Source organism: Pelophylax lessonae (assembly GCF_965119305.1).
Source record: "Pelophylax lessonae genome assembly, chromosome: 6".
Classification (NCBI taxonomy): Eukaryota; Metazoa; Chordata; class Amphibia; order Anura; family Ranidae; genus Pelophylax; species Pelophylax lessonae.
This window is the reverse complement of record NC_138773.1, coordinates 175,696,268-175,716,012: the sequence shown is the minus strand read 5'-3', so window position 1 is coordinate 175,716,012 and position 19,745 is coordinate 175,696,268.

Genomic DNA, 19,745 nt, shown 5'->3' with positions numbered 1-19,745 from the left:
CCAAACCCAAAAGGGAGAGGGCTAGGAAGAATTTTCGTGGCCCCAGAGGACAAAATTTCCCAGAGAGCAAGGAAAGAGCCCATTAAAAGAGGGGGCCTTGGAAGAGGTAAACAAAGGAACAATTTGCTTTTCCCCTCTTCAACCTTTGGCGCCAGAAATAAGTGACGCCAGGTTCAAGATGGGGGGCAGGCTGTGGCATTTTGTTTCCCAATGGGAAAGAATTTCAGTCTGCCCATATATTCACCGACTCGTTCAGGAAGGCTATGTCCTACAATTCTCTTCAAAACCACCAGTTTCAATAACCCTGACTCATCCTCCTATGGAGGTTCAGAAAAGGAGAGCACTGTTACAGGGGATTCAAGCACTAGGAGAACTAGTAATAGTTCCCGTGCCAGAAAACCAGCATTTCCAGGGCTTCTACTCCCACATGTTTGTGGCACCCAAGCCCTTGGGAAAGTTCCATCTTATTATAAATTTAAAGAGCCTGAACAAGTTTCTAGTATACAAGAAGTTTTCAATGGAAAACATTTTTTTCGGTATGCAGAGACCATCAAAAAGATGTTTTTATGACTACCTTGGACCTCAGAGATGCTTACCTTCATGTTCCAATTTATCTGGAACATCAGGCCTTTCTGAGATTTGCGGTGGTCACCGAAAAAGGGACGGAGCATTGGCAGTTCAGGGCACTTCCGTTTGGCCTTGCAGCCAGTCCAAGAATTTTTACCAAAATTCTGGCGGAAGCAGCGACATATATTCATCTCCAGGGAATAGCTTTAATTCCTTATCTGGACGATTTACTGATCTTCGGTCCATCCGCAGATCAAGTGAATTCAGATACCCAGAGGGTATTGACAATCCTGCAGACACTAGGCTGGCTAATCAGCCATGAAAAGTCCTCCCTGAACCAACCCAGGTTCAGACCTACTTGGGGTACCGGATAGAGTCAAGGATTCAGAGCCTTTTTCTCCCCTAGGAAAAGGTGGAAACCCTAAAGGATGCCCCCTTGTGCTCTAGAAAAGAGATTCTGAGAGTTTCAGGGCTCATGACAGCCTGCATCACAGCAGTAGTCTGGGCACAGTTCCATTCCAGAGACCTCCAGTTCTTCCACCTTTTCTCTTGGGACAAGAAGGTAGAGTTCCTGGACGAGATAGTGGTCCTCACCTCCCAGGTAAAGACGTCCCTAGACTGGTGGTTCAATCCAAGCAATCTGAGAAAAGGTAGACCTTGGGGTCAGTGGGACCCCGTAAGGGTCACCACGGACGCAAGAACTTGGGGGTGGGGGGCATATCTAGAATGAGCTCAAGCTCAGGGCATCTGGGACAAGGTGGCACAAGCCTCCTCAAACTTCAGAGAAATGAAAGCGGGACAAAGAGGTGCAGATCTTCTCTGACAATGCTACAACAGTAGCCTACCTAAATCACCAAGGAGGCACCAGGTCAAGACCTCTCTTGGAACTGACCCAGGAAATCCTGGGTTGGGCCGAAGGGAGAATAGTCTTCCTGATGGCCATCCATATAAAAGGCAAAAACAATGGGGAAGCAGACTTTCTCAGTCATCCCATAAAACAAGAGGAGAATGAAGTCCCAGGGTATTTCAGATGCTGGTCAAAAAGTTTGGATGCCCAGAAGTGGATCTGTTTGCCACACGGCAAAACAGGAAAGTAGAAAGGTTCTTTTCCCTGACTCAGGAAAAGGGAATGTCAGGCCGAGATGCCCTGGTCCAAACATGGAAGTTCAGGTTGTTCTACAGAAACTCAGTAATTCCCTGGGGCTCAGCCTCCTCCTGATTGCCCCATGGTGGCCAAGGAGGGCATGGTTTGCAACCCTAAAGACCTTCTCGATAGCTACCCCTTGGAAGCTTCCGAGTTTCCCGGTTCTGCTATCGCAGGGACCAGTTTTGCACCCAAAACCAGACGACTTCCAACTGACGGCCTGGTTAGTGAGCGCCAGGTCCTAAGATTGAAAGGTTGCTCAGACAGAGTGATGGATACACTCTTAATGAGCAGAAAAGCAGTAACAAAAAGATACATCTGAAAGTTCGGAAAACCTTTTGTACTTGGTGTAGGCAGAAGTACACTGCCCCTCCACCTCTGTCCCTACAATCTTGGTAAAAGAAAACTGGTCTAGCACTTGCAATTGTGTACATCTCCATCCCTAAAATTTTGTAAAGACAAGAGAACGGTCGCCCAGGCGGGACTTTATATGAGGTTGCCACAATAGTCATGAAGAGTCAAAGAGTAAAATTTATTAGTAGAGTAAAAGCATACAATCGATATAAATGTATAGCCATAAGTATAGTTACAAAACATGTACAGCATGTAGAAAACAGTTGACAGAATAGCAGCAAATTGCGCATGATGACAGCATTGCAGCATCCGTGTAGCATAGTATTGGGTATATCTTGTATTGTAAACTCTACGCGTTTCGTGAGTCTAATATGCCCACTCATCAGGAGTATATAAGTAGGTCTGTCTAAAAGTAAATAATAAAAAATAAAATATCAATATTTGCTGTGCGTTTATATTGGCCAACAACTGTGAAGTTTCAACAAATGTATGACCCAAGTGGGGAAACAACACTTACATTGGGCCAAATCAGATTGAGAAATGCTGCCATGAGGTGGGGTGCCAACGTCTGATCCGGGAGCTGAAGAGACAAGAGTACCCACAAGAAAATGGGGAGCCGGGCAAGGAAACATGAGTGATGGAAAATGTGATATGACACTGGCTGAAAAATGCAAGAAATAGTATATCAAAGTATTAGAATATGGGCTGTATCACATAGTGAAACATAAAAGTATTCAATGTACAAGGTATGTTCCAGCAGAAACAGTGTCAACATTAGAGAAGGGAAAAAATGCTTTTACTCTACTAATAAATTTTACTCTTTGACTCTTCATGACTATTGTGGCAACCTCATATAAAGTCCCGCCTGGGCGACCGTTCTCTTGTCCCTACAATCTTGGAATTTTTACAAGATGGGGTAGAAAAGGGTGTGGCGGTTAACACCCTTTGGGTACAGATAGCAGCTCTCTGTTTTTTCTAGACGCAAAACTTGTGAAGGAGCCTCTAGTTAAGAGATTTTTGTTAGCCAGGGATAGAGCTACCCCTGTCACTAGAAACAGGTTCCCACCTTTGGATTTGACTAGGGTTCTAGAAAGTTTATTTAGTTGCCCTTTTGAATCTATAGAGGAGATTCCATTTAAGTTCTTAATCTTAAAACGAACCTTCCTGTTGGCCGTCACGACGGCCAGAAGTGTAGGGGATCTACAAGGGATATCTATAAAATAGTTGTTAATCCTCCGGGATAGGATTATTCTCAGGCCAGATCCATTATATCTGCCCAAGGTATCCTCTTCCTTTAACAGGAAGCAGGAAATTTTGCCATCCTTCTGTAATAGCCCGAAGAATGAAAACCAAAAAAATTCACTCCTTAGATGTGAGGAGGTGCCTCCTCACGTATTTACAGAGGACCAAGGAGTTTAGAAGATCTAGTCCTCTTCTAATTCTCCACACTGGACCAAGAAAGGGACTGCAGGCCTCAACCTTCAGTCTCTAGGTGGATTAGACAAGCTATTACCATGTCTTATGAGGTTTCAGGTGTTCCTGTGCCAGCAAAGCGGAAAGCACACTCAACAAGAGCCCTGGCCACATGCTTGGCCAAAAAAGCTGGAGCGTCTTGGGAACAGATCCGCAATGCAGCCACCTGGTCCAGCCATGACACGTTTCTGAAGCACTACCGAGTGGAGGTGCTGTCTCAACCAGATCTAGCCTTTGGCCGAGAGGTCCTACAGGCAGTGGTCCCACCCTAAGGTAGGCCTGTGGTTGATTTATTATCCTCTCATAAGTTTGCCGTCCTGGAAGGTGACAGGAGAAAACCCATCGTTAGTAGACCAGTAATGATTTTTCTACAAACCTTTCAGGATGGCAGGCCTACTTCCCGCCCAGTTAAAAGGGTGTGTGGTAAAAATGTATAAGGTAGGTGGTAAATACCTAAGTGATTATACATTCCTTTTTTTATTGGTTGTGGAAACTACTCTTGTACAACTGAGGAACAAGGGGAAGGGTGGGGCCTTTTAACAAGCTGTGAATTGATTGTGTTTCCGGTAGGGAGGAGCATGAAATCTCTCATAAGTTTGCCGTCCTGGAAGGTTTGTGGAAAAACTGTTACCGGTCTACTAACGGTAAGTTATTTTGGCTATGCTGTCCCAAGGCTTCCAGATAGCATTTTCGGAATTTCAGAAAGATATTTTGTCACAAACCTTCCAAGAGACAACAAAAGCCCTGGCTATGAAGGACCTATTAAAGGACTTGATGCGACAGGGGGTTGAGTCAAATATCATCTGAACGACATCAGGGATTGTATTCCCATATTTTCCTCATTAGGGAGCCATCTGGGGATTGTCGCCTCATTCTCAACCTGAAACCATTAAACATGTCCGTTCTGTACAAAAGATTTCGTATGGATTCAATCTTCACTGTCAAGAATTTGTTGATCAAAGGATGCTTCATGGCATCGATTAAGGGATGCCTATCTGCATATTCCCATAGCCACTCAGTCCCAAAGGTTCCTGAGGTTGGCTGTGGATATGGGGAAGGAAATCCTCCATCTGCAATTTGGAGCCCTTCCTTTCTGCCTTTCATTTGCCCCTCGAATCGTTACAAAGATAATGGCAGAGTGCCTGGCGCCTCTCCGCCTTCAGGGAGGCTCAGTAATTCCATGCCTGGATGACCTCCTCTTCTTTGCTCCTTGCGGGGAAAAATTGCTAGAAGATCTAAGCAAGGCCCGCAGTCACTTGGAGTCCTTGGGTTGGATTGTGACTCCAGCTCAGCAGGTACAGTTTCTGGGCTTCCATATAAATTCAATGGAACAGAAAATCTTCCAGAAGAAAAGAAAAACAAAATACAGTATAGTAACCACGCTACAAACAAATCAGGAGTTATCGGTCAGAAGGGTTATGTCAGCCCTGTGAACCCTAACCTCGGCTATACCAGCCATTCAATGGGAAAAACTCAATTTCAGACCACTCCAATATTTCCTGCTGAAAGTTTGGGATCACAGTCCAAAAACCCTAGAAACAAAAGTAAAGATCCCACCAAGGTCAAAAGGACCCTCTGGTGGTGGAGAAATCAAGCAACTTTGTCAAGGGGCTTATTATGGACCTTCCCAGTCAAAGAGAGTGATAACAGATGCCAGCATCTGGGGATGGGGAGCCCACTGGAATCAGAATCTAGCACAAGGTGTTTGGTCCCAGGCCGAGGCAAGGAAGTCCTCAAACTGGAGAGAGTTAGAAGCAGTCGTTTTTTGCTTTGCCTGCCTTCTCTCCAAACCTCCAGGGGTCCCATGTGCAAATCTTATCGGACAATGCCACGACAGTTGCTTATTGAAACAAACAAGGGGGCACAAGAAGCAGGACCCTTCAGTTGCTGTCGACCGAAATCCTGGATTGGGTGGTAAGTCAGTTACTTTCCTTATCAGTGGTCCATATCAAAGGCACGTTAAACGAGGTGGTGGATTTTTAGAGCAGACGGAAGATTCAGGAAGCAGATTGGAGCCTGAATCCAGAAGTCTTTGCATTAATCACCAGAACTTGGGACAGCCAGAAGTGGATTTGTTTGCGTCAAGAGAAAAAGCAAAGCTCTCTCTTTACTTTTCTCTCCCCTGAAACAATGGTTCCCTAGGGATATATGCCTTGGGGCATCCTTGGAACTTTCTTCTGGGTTATGCTTTATCCCTTTCAGCTCATTCCGCTGGTATTACGGAAAACACAGAAGGAAAGCGTCAGTGATTCTGATCTCTCCATTTTAGCCAAAAAGAGCTTGGTTCTCAACCATTCTACAGTTGGCAGTAAAACCCTTATTTTCAGCTCCCTCTTCGACAGGACTTGCTGCTTTAGGGCCCAGTATGTCTGCCGGAGGTTGCGAGATTTAACCTCACTGCCTGGTATCTGAGGAGTAGATATTAAAAAATAAAGGACTCTCAGAACCTCTAGTAACCACTTTACTTTCTAGTAGGAAGAAAGTTACTAGGGCCATCTACGCTTAAGTTTGGAAAACCTACAATACTTGGTGACATTCAACGAACCAAACTTTGGAAAGTGTTGTATCAGTATTGGAGTTCCTGCAGAATGGTGCGGAAAAGGGTTTGGCAGTTAGTACACTTAAGGTGCAAGTAGCTGCCTTAGGAGTATTTCTGGAGAGACCAGTTGCCTCAGAAGCTTTGGTCGCAAGGTTATTTTAAGGCACTTGCTCGTTCCAGACCAGCACCTGCAAACAATTTTCCCAAGTGAGATTTGTCATTGGTTCTACAGGCCTTCACAAAGGAGCCTTTTGAACCCTAAGAGTCAATTTCTTAAAGGAATCTTTCTCTCAAGACAGTATTTCTAATTGCAATTAACATCCGCAGGAAGGATCAGTGAACTGCACGCTCTTTCAATCATTGAGCCTTTCTTATCTATCTACCATGATAGAATTATACTCAACAGATCCGAGTTTTTTACCAAAGGTGGTGTCGGTTCAAAACCGGTCTCAAGCTATTGAAGAATCCTGTTACACTACCTGGAGGTAACCACAGACTTTAGGTCTTCGAACTCTCTCTTCGTTCTATTTGCAGACAAAAAGAGTCCCCGGGCGGGGATTCGAGCACACTCTACTAGAGCTCTTGCCACTACATGGGCAGAAAAAGCTGGTGCCACCCCAGACCAAATTTGTAAGGCGGCAACGTGGTCAAGCTATCCCGCCGTTTGTATGCCATTATAGTTTGGACCTTCTGTCAGCAGGGGACCAGGCTTTTGGCAGAAAGGTCCTTCAGGCTGTGGTCCCTGCCTAAATTAGTCTCTCATTAATCCTCTCAAGGTACTGTCCTGAAAGTTTTAGGGAAAATTCAAGTTAGACTTACCGGTAACTTGTTTTCCAAGTGTCTTTCACGACAGCAGCAGCCCGCCCTGTTGTATTTTTTGCTGTTATTAACCATATTTGATTGTGTTCCAGCATGGGCCGGAGGTACTCTTCTACAACTGAGGAACTGTGGGGAGAAGCCTCCTTTTTAAAGCTTGGTCGAATGGGTGTTTCCTGTTGGTGAGAGGGAGGAGCCATCTCTCAAAGTGCTGTCCTGAAAAACTCCTGAAAAACAAGTTACGGGTAAGTCTAACTTGAATTTTTTATTTTAGGTGTGTGTTGGACCAGCTTTAGGGTGGTTGGAGGCTGATACCTTTTTATTAGGCATGTGTTGAACTGGCTATTGGTGAGGTTGAAGACAAGGATTTTATTTTATTTTTCTTTTTAGGTGTGTGTTGGATCAGCAAAAAGCAGAAGTTGGAGGCTGGTACTTGTTTTCAGGCATTTGCTGGACCAGCTATAGGTGGAGGTTGGTACTTTTTCTTAGGCGTGTGTTGGGCTGGCTATAGGGGAGGTTGGAGGCCAGTATCACCTGCCATGGGGGGCATTGTCACCTCTTCTCAGGCTCCCACTGCACTGCCTATCTCCTACCGTGGGGGGGGGGGGGGAACCTTCTCTTAGGCTCTATAGGGAGAGGTTGGAGGCTGGTATTTCTATTAGGCGTGTGTTGAACTGGCTATAAGCGAGGTTTGAGGCCAGTCTTTTTTTTTTTTTTTTTTTCTTTTTAGGTGTGTGTTGAATCAGCAACAAGAGGTTAGAGGCTGGTACTTGTTTTCAGGCATTTGTTGGACTAGCTATAGTTGGAGGTTGAAGGCTGGTACTTTTTTAGGCGTGTGATGGATTTGCTATAGGGAAGGTTGGAGGCAAGTATGTTTGTTTTATATTTTAGGTTTGTGTTGGACCAGTTATAGGGTGGTTAGAGGCTGTTACTTTTCTTAAGCGTGTGGTGGGCTGGCTATAGGGGAGGTTGGAGGCCAGCATCACCCGCCTGCTCTTAGGCTCCGCTGCTTTGACCCCCATCTCCCACCAAGGGATGGCGGCGGCACCTCTTCTCAGGCTTCCCTTTGCCCCACTCTCCCTATCTCCTGCCATGGGGAGGGGGCACCTGCTCTTGGGCTCCCCCGCCTCCCCTATCTCCCGCCGAAGCCTACTCTTTGGGTCGCCTCCTCTGCCTATCTACCTGAGAGGTGGCAGTCGCGCCTCTTATGCTCCACCACCCCCAGCTCCATCCATTTCCCACCGAGGGGGGGTTTGGGCATCTGCTCTTAGGCTCTTTTGGGAGAGGTTGGAGGCTTTTATTGGACGTATGTTGGACTGGCTATATAGGAGAGGTTGGAGGCCAGTATTTTTCTTTTTAGGTGTGTGTTGGATCAGCAAAAAAAGAGTTTGCAGGCTGGTATTTGTTTTCAGGCATTTGTTGGACCAGCAATAGGTGGAGGTTGGAGGCTGGTACTTGTTTTTAGACATTTGTTGGACCAGCTATAAGGAAAGGTTGGAAGCTTGTACTTTTTATTAGGCGTGTGTTGGACTGGCTATAGGGGAGGTTGATGGCCAGGCTTTTTTCTTTTGTGTGTTGGATCATTTGTTGAATTGTAATTGTTGGACCAGCTATAGGTGGCGGTTGAAGGCTGGTACTTCTGTACCTGGTGTGCGAGGGAATGGCTATAGGGTAGGTTGGAGGTCAGTATCGCCAGCCGAGTGGGGGCGGCGGTGCCTGCTCTTGGGCTCCCTCGCCCCCAGCTCCTCCTATCTTCCGCTGAGGGTGGGGCACCTGCTTTTAGGCTCCCCAGCCCCCCGCTCCTCCTATCTTCCGCCGAGGGGGTGCCTACTCTTAGGCTCCCCGCTTCGCCTATTTTTCACTGAGGGAAGGAGCGGGGGTGCCACTGATCTGCCTATCTTGCACTGAGTGGGGGCAGGGGCACCTTCTCTTAGGCTCTATAGGGAGATGTTGGAGGCTGGTACTACTTTTAGGCATATGTTGGTCTGGCTATAGGGGAGTTTGGAGGCCAGTCCTTTTTCTTTTTCGATGTGTGTTGGATCAGCAAAAAGAAGAGGTTGGAGGCTGGTACTTGTTTTCAGGCATTTGATGGACCAGCTATAGGTTGAGGTTGAAGGCTGTTACTTTTCTTAGGCTTGTGTTGGGCTGGCTATAGGAGAGGATGGAGGCCAGTATCACCCGCCTAGGGGAGGTGGGGGCGCCTGCTCTTAGGCTCCCCCACCCTTCGCTCTGCCTATCTCCCACTGAGGGGGGGGGGCGGGGGCGCCTGTTTTCCCACGCTCCGACTATCTCCCGGCGAGGGGTGGCGGTGGCTCCTCTTCTCAGGCTTCTCTTCTCCCTGCTCCGCCTATCTCCCACCATGGGGGGGGGGGCGCCTGTTCCTAGGCTCCCCTGAGGTTGGAGGCTGGTACTTCTATTAGGCATGTGTTGGACTGGCTATAGGGGAGGTTGGAGGCCAGTCTTTTTTTTTTTTTTTTTTTTTTTAGGTGTATTGGAGCAGCAAAAAAGTTTGCAGGCTTGTATTTGTTAGGCATTTTGTTGGACCAGCTAAAGGGTGGTTGGAGGCTGATTGTCATGGTCTTACCTTCCTGCTGTTCTCCTTCGTTTGACATGTGCTGGCGGCCATCTTGGTTTCTGGGTTTCTTGTAGCCTCCCACCCTGCGGCTCCTCCTTCCCACTGGGAGGAGCTGGATGCCTAGCTCATATATATAGGAGGTCTGTGGCTTCAGTTCCTTGCTTGGTCCTCCTGTGTTCACATGCTTCTAAGACTGCTGCTGCTTCTGGTCCCTGATCCTGGCTTCGTCTGACTACCCTGCTGGTTCCTGATCCTGGCTTCGTCTGACTACCCTGCTGGTTCCTGATCCTGGCTTCGTCTGACTACCCTCCTGGTTCCTGACCTCTGGCTTCGCAAGGACTCTGCCTCGGTTTCGCCATCCGTTTGGACTTTTGCTTTACAGCTTGATTTTCAATAAAGCCTTCTTATTTTCACTTATCTCTTGTTGTACGTCTGGTTCATGGTTCCGTGACACTGATATTTTTATTAGGCATATGTTGAACTGGCTATTGGGGAGGTTGGAGGCTAGTCTTTTTCTTTTTAGGTGTGTGTTGGATCAGCAAAAAGAGGTTGGAGGCTGGTACTTGTTTTCAGGCATTTGATGGACCGCCCCCAGATGACCAATTTTCGTTTAACCACTTACCGCCCGCCGTCATATGACGGCGGGACGGTGCGGCTATTATCCTGGGCGGCCGTCATATGACGTCCGCCCATTCAAGCAGGGCAGGCGCGCCGCCGTGCACTGCCGGTGTCGGCGTGTCCCCGGGACACAGGCGATCACCGGCAGGGGGTAAACAGCCAATAGGCATGGCTGTTTCCCACGTGATCGGCTGTGTTCCAATGACACAGCCGATCACAATGGAGGCGCCCGGGAGATGACCGCGCATGCGCGATCGGGAGCGCGCAGCGCGGTCATGTCGGTGGCACTGTGTTCCGTAGGAACACAGCTGTCACCGGCGGTAGTAAACAGTCACTGACAGTGACTGTTTACTATGTGATCGGCTGTGAATCCATTCACAGCCGATCACAAAATGTAAACAAAGAGCAGTAACTGACTGTTACTAGCTCTTCTCTCCTCATACAGTTTCCAGTGTGAGGGGAGAAGAGCTAGAAACATTGAGTTACTGCTCTGTACACCTGTAAAAAGTAAAAAGCACACAAATAAAGGTCCCCACACACAGTCCTCAGCCCCCCCCCCCCATGTCACCTGTCACCCAACAGTCACCTCATCAGTGCCCAGAAATTGACACCCATAACGTTCACATGTGAGCGTAGCGATCGCAGGCAGAATAACCGCGATTCTGCCCGCGATCCGGAAATCATTGCAAATCGCGGGGCGCCTGTGCGTTGCCCGTGATTTGCAATAGCACCCCAAACGCTGTGCGATGTTGCCGCCATTTCCGCCTGCCGAATCGCGGTAACATCGCGCAAACATCGCATGACGCCCAAAAAAGGTACAAGAGTTTCTTTGGGGCGTCATGCGTTGTTTGCGTGATGTTACCTCGATTCGGCAGGCGGAAATCGCTGCAACATCGCACAGCGTTTGGGGTGCTATTGCAAATCACGGGCAATGCACAGGCGTCCCGCGATTTGCAATGATTTCTGGATCACGGGCAGAATCGCAGTGATTCTGCCCGCGATCGCTACGCTCACATGTGAATGTAGCCTAAAGTTCACCGGTCACCAGAGACTGCCATCAGTACCGCCGTGCACCGTCACCTGTCACCCATCAGTGACCATCGCCCGTCACCTGTCACCCCATCAGTCATCGTCACCTGTCACCCCATCAGTCATCGTCACCTGTCACCCCATCAGTCATCGTCACCTGTCACCCCATCAGTCATCGTCACCTGTCACCCCATCAGTCATCGTCACCTGTCACCCCATCAATCATCGTCACTTGACACCCCATCAGTGATCGTCACTTGTCACCCCATCAATCATCGTCACATGTCACCCCGTCAGTGATTGTCATCTGTCACCCCATCAATCATCGTCACTTGTCACCTCATCAATCATCGTCACCTGTCACCTCATCAATCATCATCACCTGTCACCCCATCAGTCATCGTCACCTGTCACCCCATCAGTCATCGTCACCTGTCACCCCATCAGTCATCGTCACCTGTCACCCCATCAGTCATCGTCCCCTGTTTGCCATATACATGCAATCACTTACTGACCGCCTAAAGACTATATGCGTCGGCCATTAAAAGCTAAATAGTGGGGTTATGGCAGCAGATAGCCCCCATAACCCCGGTATTTTTTTGAAACGGCGGGCGGTCGGCTTTCAGATAAGGGTGGTCCCAGTGGCGGATTCGCCGCGGAATTACCCTTACGGTGCAGGGGAAGAGGTGCCCCCCCCTCCTGCCGCGTCCCAGACGTTTTCCCAGCTTACCGGACCCGCCGGCAGCGGGGAAAACTATCCGGTCCCGGATCCTCAGAGACAGGAAGTCGAGTGAGGGCAAGATGGCCCTCACTCAACTCTATGGTCTTGGAGGACCGGAGCTACGTCAAAAGACGTTGCCTAGCAACCGGTTTAAAGGGCCGCTTTTTTTTTTTTGCTTTTTTTTTCCTCTTTCAACAATTTTTTTTTTTTTGCTTTTTTAGTGTTTTTGTGAGGTGTGAGGTCTTTTTGACCCCAGATCTCACAATAAAGAGGACCTGTCATGCCTATTTCTATTACAAGGGATATTTACATTCCTTGTAATAGGAATAAAAATGATCAAAACATTTTTTTTTTTAAACTGTGTAAAAATAAAAAAATAATAAATAAAATAGGAAAAAAAAAAAAAATTAAAGCGCCCTGTCCCCGTTAGCTCGCGCGCAGAAGCAAACGCATACGCAAGTCCCGCCCACATATGTAAACGGTGTTCAAACCATACATGTGAGGTATCGCCGCGATCGTTAGAGTGAGAGCAATAATTTGAGCCCTAGACCTCCTCTGTAACTCTAAGCTAGTAACCTGCAGAAATTTTTAAAATGTTGCCTATGGGTATTTTTAAGTACCAATGTTTGGCGCCATTCTGTGAGCATGCGCAATTTTGAAGCATGACATGTTGGGTATCTAATTACTCGGCGTAACATTATCTTTCACATTATGGAAAAAAATTGTGCTAAATTTACTGTTTTCCTTATGTTTTAGTTCAAAAAAGTGAATTTTTTTTCAAAAAAACCTAATTTGGAAGACTGCTGCGCAAATATGGTGTGATAAAAAATATTGCAACAATCTCCATTTTATTCTCTAGGGTCTCTGCTAAAAAAAAATATATAATGTTTGGGGGTTCCAAGTAGTTTTCTAGCAAAAAAAAATGATTTTAGCTTGTAAACACCAAGTGTCAAAAATAGGCCCAGTCTTAAAGTGGATAAATGGACAACTTTGTGTAAAGCGCTACTTGGATGTTAGGCCTATGTATGTGGCCAGGCTGTGAAAAAGTGTTACACATGTGGTATCGCCATACTCAGGAGGAATAGCAGAATGTATTTTGGGGTGCAATTTTTGCTATGTACATGCTATGTGTTAGAAATATTGCATAAATGGACAGCTTTGTGTAAAAAAAATGTGTTTTCATTTTCTTTCCACATTTTCCAAAAACTTGTGGAAAAAAATGACATATTCAAAAGACTCATTATGCCTCAAAAATTATACGTTGGGCTGTTTGCTTTCTAAAATGGGGTCATTTTATGGGGGTTTCCATTGTCCTGGTGCTCCAGGGCCTTCAAAAGTGCGATAGGTTGTCAGGAAATTATATGTGTAATTTGTGCTCCTAGAATGCCGGACGGGGCTACTTGGATGTTAGGCCTCTGTATGTGGCCAGGCTGTGAAAAAGTCTCACACATGTGGTATCGCCATACTCAGGAGGAGTAGTAGAATGTGTTTTGGGGTGTAGTTGCAAGTATACATGTGCTGTGTGAGAGAAATAACCTGTTAATACGGCAATTTGTAAAAAAAAATAAAAAAAAAAATAAATCTTCATTTTGCAAAGCATTGTGGGAAAAAATTACAACTTCAAAAAACTCACCATGCCCCTTATTAAATACCTTGGAATGTCTACTTTCCAAAAAGGGGTCATTTGGGGGGTATTTGTACTTTCCTGACTTTTTAGTGTCTCAAGAAATGAGATAGGCCTTCAGTACATCAGGTGTGATCAAGTGTGATCAATTTTCAATGATTCGCACCATAGCTTGTGGACTCTATAACTTTCACAAAGACCAAATAATATACACTTACTTGGGTTATTTTTACCAAAGATAAGTAGCAGTATAAATTTTGGTCAAAATTTGTGAAGAAAAATTACTAATTTGCAAAATTTTATGACAGAAACAAAGAAAAATGCGTTTTTTCACAATATTTTCAGTCTTTTTTTATTTATAGCACAAAAAATAAAAAACCCAGTATTGATCAAATACCATCAAAAGAAAGCTCTATTTGTGTGAAAAAAAGGACACAATTTTTGTATGGGTACAGTGTTGCATGACTGAGTAATTCTCAGTCAAAATGTGAGAGCGCTGAAAGCTGAAAATCGGTCTGGGCAGGAAGGGGGTGAAAGTGCACTGTAGGCAAGTGGTTAATGTGTATGCAGTACGTCCGTGAAAAATTGGATACGAAAGACCGCGCTTGATCTGAAGTTGCTGACAACCCGGAAGTCTAGGAACAAATGTCCCCAAAAAAAAAATTGTACGAGAAATTTTGTGAACATTTATGCACTGTCAACTAAAACTGATGAGCTGAGCAAGAGAAAAATCTGAGGATATTTCGTCCGATTTCCGTCAAGTGTGTACGGGCCTTTTTGTTTTGGGGGGCGGGGGCGTGTGCTGTTAGGCTCACCTGCTCTGCCTTTGGAAAGTATTGTATCAGTACTGGAGTTCCTGCAGAATGGTGCGGAAATAGGTTTGGCAGTTAGTACACTTAAGGTGCAAGTAGCCACCTTAGGAGTATTTTTGGAGAGACCAGTTGCCTCACAAGCTTTGGTCGCAAGGTTCTTTTAAGGCACTTGCTTGTTCCAGACCAGCACCTGCAAAAAAATTTCCCAAGTGAGATTTGTCAGGGGTTCTACAGGCCTTTTACCAAGCAGCCTTTTGAACCTTTAGAGTTTATTTCTCTAAGGAATCTTTCCCTCAAGACAGTATTTCTAATTGCAATTTTATCCGCAAGAAGTATCAGTGAACTGCACGCTCTTTCAATTATTGAGCCTTTCTTTCCTATCTACCCTGATAGAATTATACTCAAAATGGATCCATGTTTTTTTACCAAAGGTGGCATCAGTTCAACACTGGTTTCAAGATATTGTCCTATTGGCTTTTTGTCCTAACCCTTCAGGGGCTAAGGAAAAACTGTTTCACAATCTAGATGTGAGAAGAATCCTGTTCCACTACCTGGAGGTAACCAGGGACTTTAGGTCTTCGAACTCTGTCTACGATGCCTGATGTTGCCTGAAAAAAGAACAAAGAACAAAGGGATCAATCGCCAGGTGGCTTAGGTCAGCTATTTTAGAGGCTTACTCCCAAATGAAATTACCTCCCCCGCCGGGGATTCGAGCACACTCTACTAGAGCTCTTGCCACTACATCGGCAGAAAAAGCTGGTGCCACCCCAGACCAAATTTGTAAGGCGACTACGTGGTCAAGCTATCGAACATTTGTATGCCATTATAGGTTGGACCTTGTGTCAGCGGGGGACCAGGCTTTTGGCAGAAAGGTCCTTCAGGCTGTGGTCCTGCCCTAAATTGGTAAGTCTCGTTAATCCTCTCAAGGTGCTGTCTTGAAAGACGTTTAGGGAAAATGTAAGTTAGACTTACCGGTAACTTGTTTTCCAAGAGTCTTTCAGGACAGCAGCAGCCCACCCTGTTGTATTGTTTTGCCGTTATTAACCATATTTGATTGTGTTCCAGCATGGGCCAGAGGACTCTTTTACAACTGAGGAACTGTGGGGAGAAGCCTCCTTTTTAAAGCTTGGTGGAATGGGTGTTTCCTGTTGGTGAGAGATGGCTCCTCCCTCTCAAGGTGCTGTCCTGAAAGACTCTTGGAAAACAAGCTACCGGTAAAGCTAACTTGAATTTTTTATTTTAGGTGTGTGTTAGACCAGCTATAGGGTGGTTAGAGGCTGGTACTTTTTAATAGGAGTGTGTTGGGCTGGCTATAGGGGAGGATGGAGGCAAGTATTTTTTTGTTAGGTTTGTGTTGGACTGGCTATAGTGGTTGGAGGCTGGTACCTTTCTATAAGGCATGTGTTGAAATGGCTATTGGGGAGGTTGAAGGCTAGGATTTTTCTTTAGGTGTGTGTTGGATCAGCAAAAAGCAGAAGTTGGAGGCTGGTACTTGTTTTCAGGCATTTGTTGGACCAGCTATAGGTGGAGGATGGAGGCTGGTACTTTTCTTAGGCGTGTGATGGACTGGCTATCGGGAAGGTTGGAGGCCAGTATGTTTATATTTTAGGTATGTGTTGGACCAGTTAAAGGGTGGTTAGATGCTGTTACTTTTCTCAGGCGTGTGAGCTGGCTATAGGGGAGCTTGGAGGCCAGTATCACCCATCAAGGGGGGGTGGGGGCGCCATATCTTAGGCTGCTCCATCCCCCGCTCTGCTTATCTACTGCTGAAAGGGGGCAGGGGCGCCGGCTCTTAGGCTCCCCCGCCCCCTCTCTGCCTATGTCCCACCGAGGAGGGGTGGGGGCGCCTGCTCTTACGCTTCCCCGCTCCGCCTATATTGTGGTTAGAGGCTATTACTTTTATTTGGCGTGTTTTGGGCTGGCTATAGGGGAGGTTGGAGGACAGTGTTTTTTCATTTTAGGTGTGTGTTGGACTGGCTATAGGGGGAGGTTGGAGGCCAGTATTCTTTTTAAGGGTGTGTTAGATCAGCGAAACAAGAGGTTGGAGGCTGGTACTTGTTTTTAGGCATTTGTTGTACAAGCTATAGATGGAGGTTGAAGGCTGGTACTTTTCTTAGGCGGGTGTTGGGCTGGCTTTAGGGGAGGTTGGAGGCCTGTATCACCTGTGGGGGCGCCTGATCTTAGGCAGAGCGGGGAATGGGGGAACCTATCCCTTGCTGAGGGGGGGGCGGGGGCACCTGCTCTTAGGCTTCCCTGCCTATCTCCCGCTAAGTGGGGGTGGAAGCACCTCTTCTCAGGCTCCCTCGCCCCCCACTCCGCTTATCTCCCATCGAGGGGTGGTGCCTTCTCTTAGGCTCCCCCGCTCCGCCCATCTCCCGCTGAGGGGGGGGGGGGCGGTGGCACCTGTTCTTCGGCTCCCTTGCCTGCTCTTATGCTCCCCCCACTCCCCGCTCTGCCTATCTCCCTTGCTGGGAAGGGTGGGAATGCCTACTCTCAGGCTCCCCTGCCCCCCGCTCCGCTTATCTCCCAGCAGCGGCACCTCTTCTCAGGCTCCCCTGCTCCACCTATCTCCTGCCAAGGGGTGGCGGGGGCGCTTTCTCTCAGGCTCCTCCGCTTTGCCTATTTCCCGCTGAGGGTGGGCGACGTCGCCTCCTCTTAGGCACCCCCACCCCCTGTTCCACCTAACTCCCACCGAGGGGGGGGGGGGCATGGGTGTCTGCTCTTACGCTCTATAGGGAGAGGTTGGAAGCTGGTATTTCTACTGGGCGTGTGTTGGACTGGCTGTAAGCGAGGTTTGAGGCCAGTCTCTTTTCTTTCTAGGTGTGTGTTAAATCGGCAAAAAGAAGAGGTTGGAGGCTGGTACTTGTGTTCAGGCATTTGTTGGACTAGCTATAGTTGGAGGTTGAAGGCTGGTACTTTTCTTAGGTGTGTGATGGATTGTCTATAGGGGAGGTTGGGGCCAGTATGTTTAGATTTTAGGTGTGTAGACTCCCCCACCCCCTGCTCCACCTATCTTCTGGCGAGGGGTGGCAGGGGCACCTGCTCTTAGGCTTTATAGGGAGAGGTTGGAGGCTGGTACTACTATCAGGCTTGTGTTTGACTGGCTATAGGGTGGTTGGAGGCCTGTCTTTTTTTCTTTGTTGTGTGTGTTGGATCGGCAAAAAGAGGAGGTTGGGGGCTGGTACTTGTCAGGCATTTGTTGGACCAGCTATTGGTGGTTGAAGGCTGGTACTAAGGCGTGCGATGGAGTGGCTATAGGGGAGGTTGGAGGCCAGTATGTTTATATTTTAGGTGTGGGTTGGACCATTTATGGGGTTTTTAGTGACTGTTACTTTTCTTAGGCATGTGTTGGGCTGACTATAGGGGAGGTTGGAGGCCAGTAGCACCCGCTGGAGTGGGGCGGGGGTGCCTGCTCTTAGGCTCCGCACATCTCCAGCCAAGGGGGGTGGGTCCTACCTGCTCTTAGGTTCTATAGGGAGAGGTTGGGGGCTTGTATTTCTATTAGGCGTTTGTTGGACTGGTTATGGCGGAGGTTGGAGCCCAGTCTTTCTTTTTAGGTGTGTGTTGGATCAGCAAAAAAAAGGTTGGAGGCTGGTACTTATTTCAGGCATTTGTTGAACCAGCTATAGGGTGGTCGGAGGCTGGTACTTTGATTAGGCATGTGTTGAACTGGCTATTGGGGAGTTTGAAGGCCAGGATTTTTCTTTTTAGGTGTGTTTAAATCAGCAAAAAGCAGAAGCTGGAGGCCGGATTTTGTTTTCAGGGATTTGTTGGGCCAGCTATAGGTGGAGGGTTGGATACTGGTACTTTTTTTTTTAAGTTTGTAATGGACTGGCTAGAGGGAAGGTTGGAGGCCAGCATGTTTATATTTTAGGTGTGTGTTGGACCAGTTACAGGTTGGTTAGAGGCTGTTACTATTCTTAGGCGTGTATTGGGCTGACTATAGGGGAGGTTGGAGGCCAGTATCACCCGCCGAGGGGGGGTGGGGGGTATCTGCCCTTAGGCTCCCCCCACCCCCGCTCTTCCCACCTCTTGCTGGGACAGGGTGGGGGCGTCTGTTCTTAGGCTCCCCCGCCCCCACCCGTGCCTATCTCCAACAGAGGGGGGATGGCACCTTATCTCACGCCCCCACCCCCCGGTTCAACTATCTCCCACCAAGGGGGGGGGCATGCTCTTAGACTCCCCTGCTCTGCCCATCTCTCGCCAAGGGGTGACAGCGGCTCCTGTTCTTAGGCTCCCCCTCCCCCGCTCTGCTTATCTCCCGCAGAGGGGGATGGGGTACCTGCTCTTAAGCCCCCCGCTTCAGCTATCTCCTGCTGAGGGGGCGGCGGCACCTGCTTTCAGGCTCCCCATCCCTTGCTCTGCCTATCTGCCACTGAGGAGGGGCGGGTCACCTTCTCGTAGGCTTCCCCACACCACCTATCTCCTGCCAAGGGGGGTTGGTGGTGCCTGCTCTTAGGCTCCCCCCACTCCACCTATCTCCCATGGAGGGGGAGCGGGCGTGCCTTCATGTAAGCTCCCTTGCTCCGCCTATTTCCTGTCGAGGAGGGGGCAGCGGCACCTGCTCTTAGGCTCCCCCACTCTGCCTATCTCCCACCGAGGAGTGGTGAGGGTGCCTGCTCTTAAGCTCCCCTGCCTTCGCTCCGCCTATTTACCTCTGAGGGGGGACAAAGGCCCCTTCTCTTTGGCTCCCCCACTCACTCCTGCTCCGTTTTATCTACTGTCAAGGAGGGGTGGCAGAGCTTTTTCTCAGGCAGAGCAGGGGGTGGGGGAGCCTATCTCTCGCTGAGGGTGGGCAGGGGTTCCTGCTCTTAGGCTCTGCCTATCTCCTGCCGAGGGGGGGGGGCGCCACCTCTTAGGCTCCCCAGCCCCCTGCTCCACCTATCTCACTCTAAGGGGTGCAGGAGCCCCTACTCTTAGGCTCTATAGGAAGAGTTGGGAGGCTGGTACTTCTATTAGGCGTGTCTTGGACTGGCTATAGGGGAGGTTGGAGGCCAGTATTTTAGGTGTGTGTTGGATCAGCTATAGGGTGGTTGGAGGCTGGTCCTTATTATTAGGAGTGTGTTGGTCTGGCTATAGGAGAGGTTGGGGGCCAATATTTTTTTATTTTAGGTGTGTGGGATGTACCAGCTATAGGGTGGTTAGAGGCTGGTACTTTTAATAGGCATGTTTTGGGCTGCCTATAGGAGTGGTTGGAGGCTGGTACTTTTATTTGGCGTGTGTTGGACTGGCTATAGGGGAGGATGGAGGCCAGTCTTTTTCTTTTTAGGTGTGTGTTGAATTAGCCAAAAGAAGAGGTTGGAGGCTGGTAATTGTGTATTTAGGCATTTGTTGGACTAGCTATAGTTGGAGGTTGAAGGCTGGTACTTTTCTTAGGCGTGTGATGGACTGGCCATAGGGGAGGTTGGAAGCCAGTATTTTTTTATGTATGTGTTGAACCACTTATAGGGTGGTTAGAGGCTGGTACTTTTAT